The sequence below is a fragment of the Ctenopharyngodon idella genome, chromosome 9 (genome assembly GCF_019924925.1).
Source record: "Ctenopharyngodon idella isolate HZGC_01 chromosome 9, HZGC01, whole genome shotgun sequence".
Taxonomy (NCBI): Eukaryota; Metazoa; Chordata; class Actinopteri; order Cypriniformes; family Xenocyprididae; genus Ctenopharyngodon; species Ctenopharyngodon idella.
This window is the reverse complement of record NC_067228.1, coordinates 37,387,207-37,400,490: the sequence shown is the minus strand read 5'-3', so window position 1 is coordinate 37,400,490 and position 13,284 is coordinate 37,387,207. Positions and strand designations below refer to the sequence as shown.

Below are 13,284 nucleotides of genomic sequence, written 5' to 3'. Positions count from 1 at the left end.
AACAGAAAAGCAAATGGAGAATAATTAGCATAGCTGCTGTTCATAACATTAAGCAAGGATAGTCATGTGCAATTGATCTGATAAGAGATGAACTATGTGAACGCTTGGCTAAAGAGAAGCGTCTTTAATCTAGATTTAAACTGGGTGAGCGAGTCTGAGGCCCGAACATTATCAGGAAGGCTATTCCTGTTACAACACAGAAGGGTCGGAGACACAGGAATATAGGTAAAAGGTGTTTATTGAACAACCAGATGAAGCAACAGTGAAACAGGTGAGTATTCGGTGAATCTTCAGGTGAATGGTGATAATAAAATGAATGATACTGTCCTTTTGTTGCAGAGATGGTGAGCCAACGAATGACTGATGACGTGGAGCAGAGACGAAGAGGGAGAACAGGATACACGCTGGAGACAGGTAAGTAGTAGACTGGAGTCCTTGAGGTGAGCATGAAGGTAAGTCTTGATGCTAATGAGACCTGATGATGACTCTTCTGTCTGTCTGTCTGTCTGTGTGTCTGTCTGTCTGTGTGTGTGTGTGTGTGTGTGTGTGTGTGTGTGTGTGTGTGTGTGTGTCTGTGTCTGTGTGTCTGTGTCTGTGTCTCTGTGTCTCTGTGTGTGTGTGTGTGTCTGTGTCTGTGTGTGTGTGTGTGTGTGTGTGTGTGTCTGTCTGTCCTTTATACTGCTGGTGATGGCTGTGCTGATGAGGTGCAGGTGTGTGTGATTAGTACTCTGGTGAGGGAGTGCGCTGTGATTGGGTGATGGTGGAGCCTGCCCAGATAGCAAGATGACATTGATTCAATGTTGAAATTCCATCAGAATCATCATTTTGGTTGAGATTGAAAATTCAGTGCTAAATAATATTGAATCAAAGTTGAAATTTCAATGCTTTCCAGTGTTGAAAAAAGACAACATTGAATCAACGTTGATATTTCAATGCTTTTCGGGTTGAAAAATATGAACATTGAATCAATGTTGATTTTTGGTCAGCTTCATTTCTCCAGTGGTGGAACTATGTCAATCCATCTGTCCCCTCATTCAACACTTTATTCACATTAGCATTCATGCTCCTCATGACCCTTATCTCTAGTCCCACAAAAATAAATAAATAAATAAATAAATAAAAATCCTGCCAACTGAAGTGTGTAGATAAACTCCAACCAGTTGGAAGTCAGTGAGATGAATCAGCTGGACATTATTATTATTATAATAACGTTAAACTCTTTCAACTTCACTAAATTCACAACTACTCAAAACACCTCACCTGCACTTTAAGGATCCCGCGTCAGACGTTTTTCTGACGTCACGACGCACGAGCGTCTTGAACTTTCTGCTCGAATTGATTTTCTCGGATTGAAAGGTAGGTTGAACTTGGAAATTTGTTTTACTTTATATATTGGATAATGCAGCGTTTGAACGTGTGTTTTACAGTTAATTAACGTTGTTTGTGAACATGAATACTAACGGAATCATAATTAATCGAATTTAAAATGAATTCCTCCTTTACCGTGTATGTGGGAAGTGCGCGTGGTGCGGGAGAAAACGCCCGAGGCTGTGGGGATTCCTGCATTATTATATTGATTCAAGTTTTTCAATTAATATTTGTCTGTTCTTTTGTCTTTGACATGTAAGCTCTGATTTCATGTATATGTTTGTCCAAAATGATGATCCAAATCTGTAAGTAAAGACATTGTGAGCTAACGTTACATTTGCCTAACTTGTTGTTTTGCTTCATCCAGGGAAAAATGTTAGGATTTTTTTAGTATAAATCATGATCATGATTTTTTTTTTTTTAGTAGTAGTCGTAGAAATAGTAGATAATAGCATTTTGCACAACTAATTGATTGCCCTAGCAAACAACTTTCGACCTAATAAATGCTGTAAAAATGTTTCTCCTCTTAGGACCTAAAGTTTTTCAATGTTTTTGGATGTCTGAGGACACTTTGCAATACTTGGTAAGTAAATTCTACAAAAACTGATATAGTTATAGATAATGAATTACTAATGTTGGATATGTTTGAGTAAAATCCATGTATGAATCATCAAGGTATCAGTTAAATATCTTCTTTACATTTCTATTGAAGGAAAAAAAGACACATCTGAATGGCCTGAAGGTAAGTAACAGCAAATTTTCATTTTTGTGTGAGCAATCCCTTTAATCAAGAATGTTCAAATATATGTATTGGGGTGTAAAGATAGTTTATGATTTGTTGATGCATGTTTTATTTTCAGACTTAATTATAAATGCAACCAGTGACTGATTTAAATGTTTCTTTATTGCAAATCTGGCTAGTCATTAATACAAATTATTTTAGTTTTGTAAAAACTATCCTTTGCTATCACATATCTGCACATAATCTGATTCCTTATTACAGATTATTCTGAATTTTTTTTTTTTAATGAAAAAAATAATCACAATTGCTTTATCACAGACTGAAAACATTCACCTGAGAAGAGTGTGTCCTGTAGGCCCTTTTGTCTTGAAAGTCCTGAAGACCTCATCAACGAGTACCTTGTGAGTTGAACATCAGCATATTCTGATTTATTTTTCAGAAAAAGTATAAATTTGTTTATTTTGAAGTTATTTAAGCAAAAGGCAATGAAACTGGTTTATGTACACAACTTTAGGATATCCAGACAGATGATTGTGACGGTGACTCTGAGCAGCTCTTCGTGGTGGTGTTCATTATTCTGAAGGATGGGGAGAACTTAATGAACCGCCTGCTGACATTGACATTGTGATTGAGGGAGTTAAAGTTTTGAATCAACTCACTTCAGTCACATCAGCGTGTGCCCTGCTTCCTGGGTATGATATACATCAACCTATACTGGTTTATATTAAATAGTCATAAATTTGAATTCAGCGTGTTTTAACTTAAACCTTTTTTTTTTATCCTATTTCAAGTTGCACTTAATTTTGTAGTACATTGTAACAGTCACATTTCCAAATATTTATGACCCACCTTCTGTCAGTCATACACTACTACCGATCAAATGTTTAAGAACATTGTGCAGTTCTAACTTCCTGTTTGTTTTTGTTTTCTTTAGATGCCTTACAACAAGTGAGGGCTGAAAAAAAGGAGGGCTCAAAGTTTGTATTTGCTGTTTCTGCAAAACTGGCTCCGATATGCTCCTGATCAGCTTGCGGGCGTTGCTCGTGGTGGAAATCCCTGAGTTCATCAGAGTATCAATTTAATGAATAAGGACATACTTTTTGCATTAGAAGAGTAGCTTGAAAAGCTTCAAGTCCTGCACAGTGAACTGTGGTAGTGTTTCAGTCTGTAGTACTGTTTCTGTCTTCGTTGGTGAGTTTCCATGTGTATTTACTTCCATTTTACAGATGCAGGTTGCATTTATGTTGTCACTGTTTTCCAGGCTCTTTTTCCAATGACTAAAATGCATGTTTAAACTGTTTTAACTTAAAGTAACTTGCACTGACATCTTAAAATTTGTCTGTGCCATTGTTTTGTCTCAAGATGAATGCCAATAATGTATTTTTTTTTTTTTTTTTACTACTTAACCCCTTTCACAGACAAGGCTTTAACCTAGTCCCAGACTAAAATGCAGGTCTGAGCTGTTTTAACTGAAAACATATCGTAATATGTCACTGCCATTGTTTTGTCTCAAGATAAACACCAGTAGTGATTGTTTTCTAAGGCATGTCTATACAAGTTACTGAAATAATTGAACTAAGGTCTGATCCTGGCTTAGCCTTAGCCCTGTCTGTGAAACCAGGTCTATTTGTTAGTCACCACGAAATGCCATTTTTACAGCCACTTTTTTTTTTTCTGTTCAAACAGTGTGGTTATAAATGAATACATTTGTATGTAGACTGAAGGAAGTTGTGAATTTTTCATTAAAACCATATTAACTGCAGCCCTTACATTGTCTCTGATTGAAATGAGTAGAAATAGACATTTAATCTTGCTGTACATAAAGCAAGATTGATTTGATATGCCAGGTTTCCATGTTAATTCAATGTTAAATAGGTGATTTAATTAAGGTTGAAAAAACATTAATTTTACAACCACCTTGATCTATTTTTCATCATTGAAATAACATTATTTCAGGGTGCAAACCTGATGAAAAATCAACTTAAATTTCAACATTGATTCAATGATAATTTGGTTAATGCATTAACATTGATTCAAGGTTGGTCTGCTATCTGGGTGGCGTGTCTGTGACAATTCCAGAGTTTAGGAGCCAAATGTGAAAACACTCTCCCTCCTTTAGAGGACTTAGCTATCCTAGGTACAACCAGAAGTCCAGAGTTTTGTGATCTTAAAGAGCGTGAAGGATTGTAGGGCGATAGAAGATCGGTTAAGTACACAGGAGCTAAACCATTTAGAGCCTTATAGGTCGTTAGCAATACTTTATAATCGATACGGAACTTAATAGGTAACCAGTGTAGAGATGATAAAATTGGTGTTATATGATCTTATTTTCTTGACCTGGTAAGAACTCTAGCAGCTGCATTTTGGACTAATTGTAGCTTGTTTATTGAGGATGCAGGACAAGCAGCTAGTAATGCATTACAGTAATCTAGTCTAGATGTCATGAATTCATGAACTAACTTTTCCGCATCAGAAACAGATAACATATTCCGTAGCTTAGTGTAACGGGTTATATTACTTATAATTTAGTTCTTCACTTTTATGGACCAATTAGGAAAATCAGAAGATTTGTATGTTCGACTATGGAGGTAGAGGGTAATTGCTGAAGGAACGATAGGAGACCACAATTAAGGTATGTACATAGATTTTTTTATAAATGACCTGTTTAAAAGGTCAAAAATGCATGACTGCATTTAGTCAACAATAGCATCACATCAGGTAAGTATCTCCACATACCAATAAAATTAACATATAAAGTAATAATTTCAATGTTTTACAATATTACATTGCTAAATAAACATACATCTCTTTTCAGGCACGTGTGTATTACCGCAACATGCACGTGAAGCGTGCACGTGAAAAAGAACGACACCACATGAGAACAACTGAACAGCGCTACGAATTTGTACCATAATATCCAAAAATACAACATGAAATCACACATATGGCCATAATAAACAAAATAAACAACTGCTTTCCTTACAAAATAAGTGTTGTTTTCTTATTTAAACATTAAACTCAGCATACTTGCATAAATTGAACTCACCACATCCAGATATTCACTTCCAGATAACACACATACGTCGGGAACACAAGTTCCATCGCCGGGACGTAGCTCACAGAGCGTTTGCTCATCGGGAAAATGTCGCCGAGACGTCGGCCTCTGATCGCGAATGCTCTCCGGCCGATGTGTGGACGATCCAAAGCTGTAAATACTGGCCGCTGTGCAGGGGCTTTCTAGGGCCTTTATTTATTTAGGCTGAACCTTTCAGGCTACACCCAGATAGCACACTGACACAGAATCAACCTAGCATCGATGTTTCTCACGACATCAAAAACCAACGTCAGACACGCCATTCAAAACTAACGGGAAGTCGACGCGGATCGTTTGCTTACCTCATGCTGAAACGATGTTGATTTTAGTTGAGTGAAACACGATGTTGATTTCAGTTGGGCTGAAGTTTTACACAGTTAACACATTTTCGTTTTTGAAAATCTCAAATACTTAATACTAATAGATAAATGAGCATGTTTATGTAATAATCACACATCACATTCAGTTAACACTGTTTTAATATTTACAAAATACAGTTACAGATAGCCTGCATGTTTAAGGCATACATCCTCCTATATACAACCCGTCAATATGACTAACAGAGAAGGCATTTACATTCAGATACACGCAGAGGTATACAGAAAATTACAGGCTAAACAGTCTCAAGTTAAAAAATTAAAAGCAATATTTACTCAAACTGGTCATGTTTTGTACCAAACATGTTATTTTTATTGGAGCACTAAAGGAGATGTAAGGCAGAACATCAAGAGACTGACAGCCTCAGTCTCAATTCACTATCAGTTTCTTTTCTAATGGTGACGGAGACTAAGTGACTCTCTCCTTTTGTGTTCCACAAAAATAAAGACATATGGGTGATGGTTTATAAAGAAATCTTACCCTTGAAAACAGAGGACAGAAGAACATAGCAGATGAATTGGTTTTCCTTTGTAATTAAAATGTAAGTTCCTCACTCCTGTATTATCAGGAATGTAAACTCCTTGGGTGAAAAAGGTGACAAAGATGTAACCCACAATTTCAATAGCATAGACAAAACTATTTTTAATTACTTTTTTAAAAAAATAAATATTATGGGCCACAAAAGAGGTTTAACCCACACTGAAAAGTCATGAAATGCCCATGAGAAGGATGCAATACTAGAGAAACCGGAAAATTAAAGTATGACCATTGGACGAGAAATACTGATTGGGTCAGCAGAGTCCAGCCAATCCCTCGTTAACAACTAAATATCACTTGTTTAGATATTGATTATACTGTAGCAGAACAGCGGGTAGTCCTGTTTATTTAACAAACGTCATAATGGAGGCGTGTTAATAATGAGCGCAGCATATAAAAGGGGGAAAATAGCGCACCTAGGAGGCGTTGTTCCTGATATCCTGCACGAAAGGCAAACGTGATGATGTGTGAGACAACGAGTGATGTATGTCATGTGACGTGTGGTTCCGGCCTGCTGTTTTGGACATGCTCCAGTGAGTTTGGAAGAAGAAATGATTGATTTGTACTTGCACGTACAAGTTTCATGCGATCCCACTCCAGTTTATGCGTGTTGGCACAGCTGATACGGAGATATCCAATGGATTCCCGTCGATTAGACGCCTCGTCGTTCTCTAAGCACTCATCATTAAACCCGAAATCTGCTCAAACCTGGTGGGAAAAAAATGCAGATTTGGGCACGCGGATGTGGAAAGAAACGCACTTATTTGGTGACATATTTTGGAACTTTTATTGTATTGCCATGTCGTATGGTTTGTGAGTGACTAAAAAAAAAAAAAAAAAAAAAAAAAAAAAACTTTGCTTGAACCGATTATCAGGACAGTCACCAATTATCTGAAACTGAGTTGACATTGCATTCAAGCTGTTTTCTCTCTACTGGACTGGACTTATATGATCATTGTTGCCTCATTCTATGCAAATTTGTTACTCTGTTGATGTGATATACATATATATATTGTTTTTTTTTTTGTTTTTTTTTTTCCTTTCCTTACCTTTTGATAATTAAATGAAATGAACTTGAGAATTTGAGTGTTGGTTAGTGTAACTGGTGATTTTAGAGCTATCTGGGGAAATATTTAAAATTTGACAGTTTTCACTGTCTGGCGCCCGAACAAAAAAATACTTTTGAGGTTAAAGTGTACAGCTGGGTGTCGTCACCGTTACAATACACAAAATGAATAGTAGTTAATAAGATAGACGTGGTTTGTCATTGGTAAAATGAGAGTGGAAATTTAATCAGAATATTGTCTCAAATTATGCATGTGCTGTATAATATATTGTATTATTGTAGCAAAACTGAGCACCTGTGACAGTGGAATTTGTAGAGAATATTTCAGTAAAGTCACTGAGAAAATGTATTAGGATTTTCAAACTTGTAGTTTTCTTTTCTCTCTCACAAACACAACAGTTAAATTTGTACTAATCTTATTCTACGAATTCAAATTATTAAACTCATAGGCTCAAATTTTTGCTGATCATTCAAATAAATGAAAGTTTGTAATGAAAAAATCCTATCATCCATAAAAATGGCTTCTATCCCTTCTAACATAGTCTTAAATATTAATTGTAAAATAGTAGCATTTATAATAAATAATTGACCAACAAAACCTTAACAAAACTATCAAAGCCTCTCTTCTGCACATAAAGATGTGATTAAAAACGCAAACTTTCATAAGAGCTCAGTACATTAGCCAAACAGTTCTGAAAACGGTTATGCTATCGGACTTTTTCGAAGAAAATAAACTATTTCAGTAAACATTCGACAGAAGCGTGTCAATTACAGGTAAGAAACGTATCCAGAACAGTTTCATATTATTTATGTGATTTTGGGGACTTAAACTCACCCGAAAGCAGAGAAAACAACAGCGAGAGACGGAGATTTTGCAGCTTGTCCGTTACTGCGGATCCGCCCGTTACCATGGTAACTTCTCCAGTGTTTGAATGTTCAAAACGCGCGCGCCCATTAAAACACATCAAAGTCACGCAGTATTTACATAAATAAATATCTACCATTACCGGTTTATGACCTGATCCGTTTATTTTGCGGAGGACGAGATATGTTCAGATAATTTGGCTACTTACAAAAACTTTTCTGAGCTAAACAAGCTAGGCTGACCTAGCATTCCGCTGCTCATCTGGCCCTTCGCCTCCGAGAATTGTGATTACAAACTGCCTGTAGTAAAGCGAGTGCCTTAGTAACTTTTAAGTGTCACAGAATTAACAAAAGATTTTTCTAATTCACTTAAAGTGAAAACTTACCTGAAAACCACAGATGTCGCCGGAGTCGCCATTTCTCTCGTCGGTTGCAGAGATGAATGGTCACGCGCAAACAGATAAGCGCGGCATCGGCCTGCAGTCGTGATCCGACCCAAAGCCGACGAGCTGGAAATAGAGCACTGACTGAAGACACGCGCCTATGCCTGGCCGATCCTTCTTAGATGTTACAGATATGAGGCCGATGTTCTGCTCTGGGGCCGACGTCGGCCACATGTATGTGTGCTATCAGTAATACAATGATGTAATTCACCCATCGATCGTCACAGGAGTAAAATAACAACTAAATCCACTCAATATCCTCCTCTTTCAACTGACTTGAGTTTTAAACACTATTTTAAAAGTTTTACTCCATTATTTCTACTTTCTTGATAGCTAAATCTAGAGAATTTCTTTCCCATCTTCTTCTATCTCAGGTCTTGCGCAATCTGCCGCGTCAGCAAGTGGGCGGTCCATATCAACAGAACTCTGATTGGATGAAACTATAACTTGTTTAAATATTACAAATTATTTTTGTCACACAATTTGTTTTATTTTAAGTATTTGTTAATATCGCCAATCTTCAAGTATTTACTTTTCTGAACCTCACACATTTATATTAATATATATATTTAACCCTTAATTAGTCTGGGTTACATTAGCAATGTTTCTGAGGTGGAAGAAGGCTGTTTTTGTAACATATGAAATATGATTTTCGAAGGACAAGTTGCTGTCTAATATAACACCCAGGTCTTTAACTGTCGAGGATGAAGTAACAGTACTATAATTTTAATAAATTCAGCTATTTTTTGTCTTTTGAATTATATATAAACATCTTTTATGTAAAATATCTTAATCAGGACAGTACTAAATAAAAAATAACATGCATTTTGTATTATCTCTTTTATTTTGTTAAAATTTTTCACATTTTCACAGATTCTGCAAGGGGTTCACAAACTTTCAAGTGGCACTGTACCTCACGTTGGCAACAATGTGTTATAAGATGGGAAGATGCAGGAACACCCAAAGTGATGTGCAAAAATTGTAACATACACCTCTATTTCACAGCAGAGAAGAAACTGCCTTTTGAAGTTTCGTACGGAGTGAAATCTTATTACATGAGTACATTATATGGAATGACACACTACATGATACAGACCTATGCATGTATCAAATTCAATATATTAATGTCTTTCAAGTGTTTTTCCTTTTTTATTTAATGATTTCTTGACATTTTTTTTTTTTTTACATTTTCTCTATGATTCTGTACCATTGTTGCACAACGTTGCAAAAAATATTTTGGAGTCGGGTTAGGGTGGGGGGTCAATTTTTTTTTTATCAAAAAAATGTTCCCAAATGAACCAAAAAATGATGTGGAATTTTTTTTTTTCATGTGCCATCAACATGAGTGCAGTAGAGGGTTAATGAGGACGCCGACGCACTGAAGCTTCTTTGTTTAAATTAGCTCAAATTTACTGTTAGATGTAATATAATTTCCTTGACAAACTATGTATACATCATTAAAAAGATCTAAGACTCAAGCTTCAATTTTTAACCTCTGTTTTACTCTCAATATCGTATAGTGACCGTTAATTGTTATTATACCTTGGTCTGTTTAAATACTCGATTCTGATTGGCTGGAAGGTGTGCAGTAAAACGTCTTAGGTTACGTATGTAACCCTGGTTCCCTGAATAGGGAACGAGACACTGCGTCGATACGCATTGGGAATGCCTCTGCGTGATTGCGTCGTGAAGCACTCGTGAATCTAGCCAATAGCATGACGAGACGTCAGAAGCGGGTGACGTCACGGACCAGGAAACTATAAAGCATACCCAGAACAAAGAACGCTAGCTTCTGGATTATGGCTGAAGCAAGACATTCACAGGTATGCCGGGGGTACGGCAAAGCGACGCAGCATCTCGTTCCCTATTCAGGGAACCAGGGTAACATACGTAACCTGAGACGTTCCCTTTCATGGGAACTGTCGACGCTGCGTCGATACGCATTGGGAACGCTGTCCCAACTACACCGTAGTGCCAAGTACCTGTCTGTTATCTTGAGACAGCACAGCTGACCCCGGAGTGGAAGCCGACATCAAGGTTATAAAACCTAATAAACGTATGCTGGGAGGACCACCCAGCCGCATCACATATATATTGTGGATGGAAACTCTGTTTTGCAGGTTGCCATCCCACCGCTGCCACCAAATGTGGTAAAGCGAGAACCACCACTCGCTTGGGGACGAAGTGAATGTCCGTGAAAGATGTTAAAAAAAATGGCCCAGCCCGCAATAGCACTTCTGTGCAAGTGTGATTTATTTACAGTGCCAAAAATATACACAGTCCAACGGTGAAATATATATATACAGGTGCGCAATGATGATGGAAAAAAAAAAAAAAAAAAAAGGGGGAAACAAAAAAACAAAACCCAAAGTACCTGTGAGAAAGCCCTAACACGCCCCCTAGTGGTATGTAATATACGCAGCTCATTCAGGCGTGGACGTGCAGAATTGGCAGCTGAATCACGAATATGAATCAGGCTGGCTGGACTGTTTATTCCACTTTGTATATGTTTTCTCCCGTGCGTGAATGATTGCTGGTGAGTTTTCAACTGTATTTTGCCTTTGTGGTTGATATTGTTGTTCTGAAGGTTGATATTTGCCCGTGGATTGAGCGCATTTGGAACTGCGTCACAAAGTGAAACCAGGGTGTTTTCATATCAGACTTTGATCCTGAAAATAAGTGTTTTTCCATTGAAGTATGGATACTATGTTCACTTACTGGTTGCATATCGCCCAGTTTGTTCAGTGTTTGTTTGAAAATGTTTGATGACGTTGCATATTTTCTTTGTAATATTGAGCATACGCAACGATCGCGTGATCTGCTTTTCATTGTTTATTTAATTATTTATTAATATAATTAGCACGCAGTTAAACCATGTATGTTAATTAATATATTACTTAATAACTGAATGTTTGTCATTTTACTGATATATTTACAACTGTTTTCCTTGTTTCTCTTCTGTTTATTATAGACCACAGGTGTGAAGTAACATATACAAACCTTTATTACAAATAAGTTAAACTGGGATTCCCTCTCCTGTTTCTCTTACCGGAAACACACACACACCCCATCTTTGGTGCACTACACCTGAACCCCTCTGAGCATCCCATACGCTCGTATATGGTCCTTCGAGCCGGATGTGTGTATCAAGATGGATCCTGCAACTCCCAGTGCAACTGAGCCTGTCGTCCGACCTCGCCCTCCAAGAGAGAGACACTTTCCTGTCCATCTGGCCGATTATGACGTCCAGCTCCTGCCTAACCTACATCCAGAGCCACCTCCTGCTGATTCGTCTTCGCAGAGACCATCCAGACCATCACGACATGTGTCTAGATCCATTTCTTCTGGCACGGTTTCCAGTACTTCATCCAGATCACATGGCAGCGCACAACGCAGATCTCCCAGACATGGACTCTCTGATCTTCAAGCTGCCATGTTGGAGGAAAGGCTAAAGACTCTAGACTTGGAAGAACTTCAACAGCAGATCGAGGAGGATGCCATTGTTGATAAAGAATGTGAGAGACTTGATGCTCAGGCTAGAGAAGCACAGTATAGGCAGGAACAAGCCACTAAGGCTAGAGAGTTGCTCGCTAAGCAGGTAGAGACCCGGCGGCGTCTCAAAAAAGTTTGAAATGAGCTTGAGGCTGCTAAATATGTTTGTGCACTTCTTAAACTGGAATCTCAAGATGTTAATGTTCCTGATTCACAGTCCAGCCATGCTGTTGATCCTCTGTTTGAGGTAAGCGCTTAACAACACAGAGTTGCTGCTACCGTTGATCTTAAATCATCCGACCACGTAATGCCTAGTCATTCTACCCCTTGCCATGTTAACTTTATACCTGTGACATCAGTAATGCCTCCCCCTGTATTACCTGCTGTACACATTACTGCTTCAGTAGCTGAACCCCCGTTCAGTTCTGTCACCTCAGCTGCTGAGGTAACCCAGCCCAGCATAGTTACAAGGTCATCAGCTTCGCTAGTTACTGCACAGCCCACTTTAATGTCTAGGCCAGATTATGCTGCTCCTTTACCCTTTAACCCAGCTGCGGTGGCCAGACCGCACCATTACCCAGATACCTCTGTCACATATAGTCAGACACCCTTTGTTAGTGTCCTACCTACAGCTCCACCTACAGTTCCTGTAACGTTAGGGGCTCCCTTACATACCCAGTCCTACCAAACCACGAATCCTAGCCTTCATTGGACAGCAGTACCGTATCCTGTTCCCCCGCCTGACGCCTCTCATAGTCAGCCAGCATTGTACCCCTCCCCAGCCCAACCACCTGGTCTGGAAATGCTAGCTGCCTCAGCTTATGGTGTCCCAAAGCCAGCTATCCCATACTTTGACACTGGCCGGGAAAGTGACTTTGCACTACTGAAGATGGCCTTAGACAATGTAATGAATAATCAGCCTCATTTGAGTGAACATTACAAATATCAGGTCCTTTTAAGTCACTTAAAACTTCCTAGCGTTCTCCAGTTTGCCAAAGCATACATGCATGACCCCAGGCCATACACAACCACATTACAAGGACTCCAGGATAAATATGGCCAACCTCGTCAGCTGGTACAATCCAAATTAGGTGTCATACGGAATGCACCAGCAGTCAAGTTCAGTGATGCAGAAGCGTTTGACTCCTTTTCCTTATCTATCCAAACACTAGTAGGGATGCTCAGAACTTTGGAGGGCCCAAACGGATACGAGCTACGTTGTGGTTCTCATGTTGATCGCTTGTTATGCAAGATGCCACCATCATATCGCAATGGGTTCGTCGAGTACTGTTTCAGCTGA

General features: G+C 38.5%; 1 protein-coding gene and 1 long non-coding RNA gene across 2 annotated transcripts in view; both read left to right on the top strand.

The window, feature by feature from the left end:
• Positions 1-13,284, top strand: part of LOC127519203 (uncharacterized) — a 386,503-nt gene that overhangs the window by 33,121 nt on the left and 340,098 nt on the right. The gene's annotated exons all lie outside the window — the stretch shown is intronic.
• On the top strand, positions 621-3,863 carry LOC127519212 (uncharacterized). Its single transcript, XR_007931748.1, has 5 exons — positions 621-1,951; positions 2,081-2,110; positions 2,429-2,511; positions 2,625-2,802; positions 3,045-3,863. It is a non-coding gene; the product is annotated as an uncharacterized LOC127519212 (long non-coding RNA).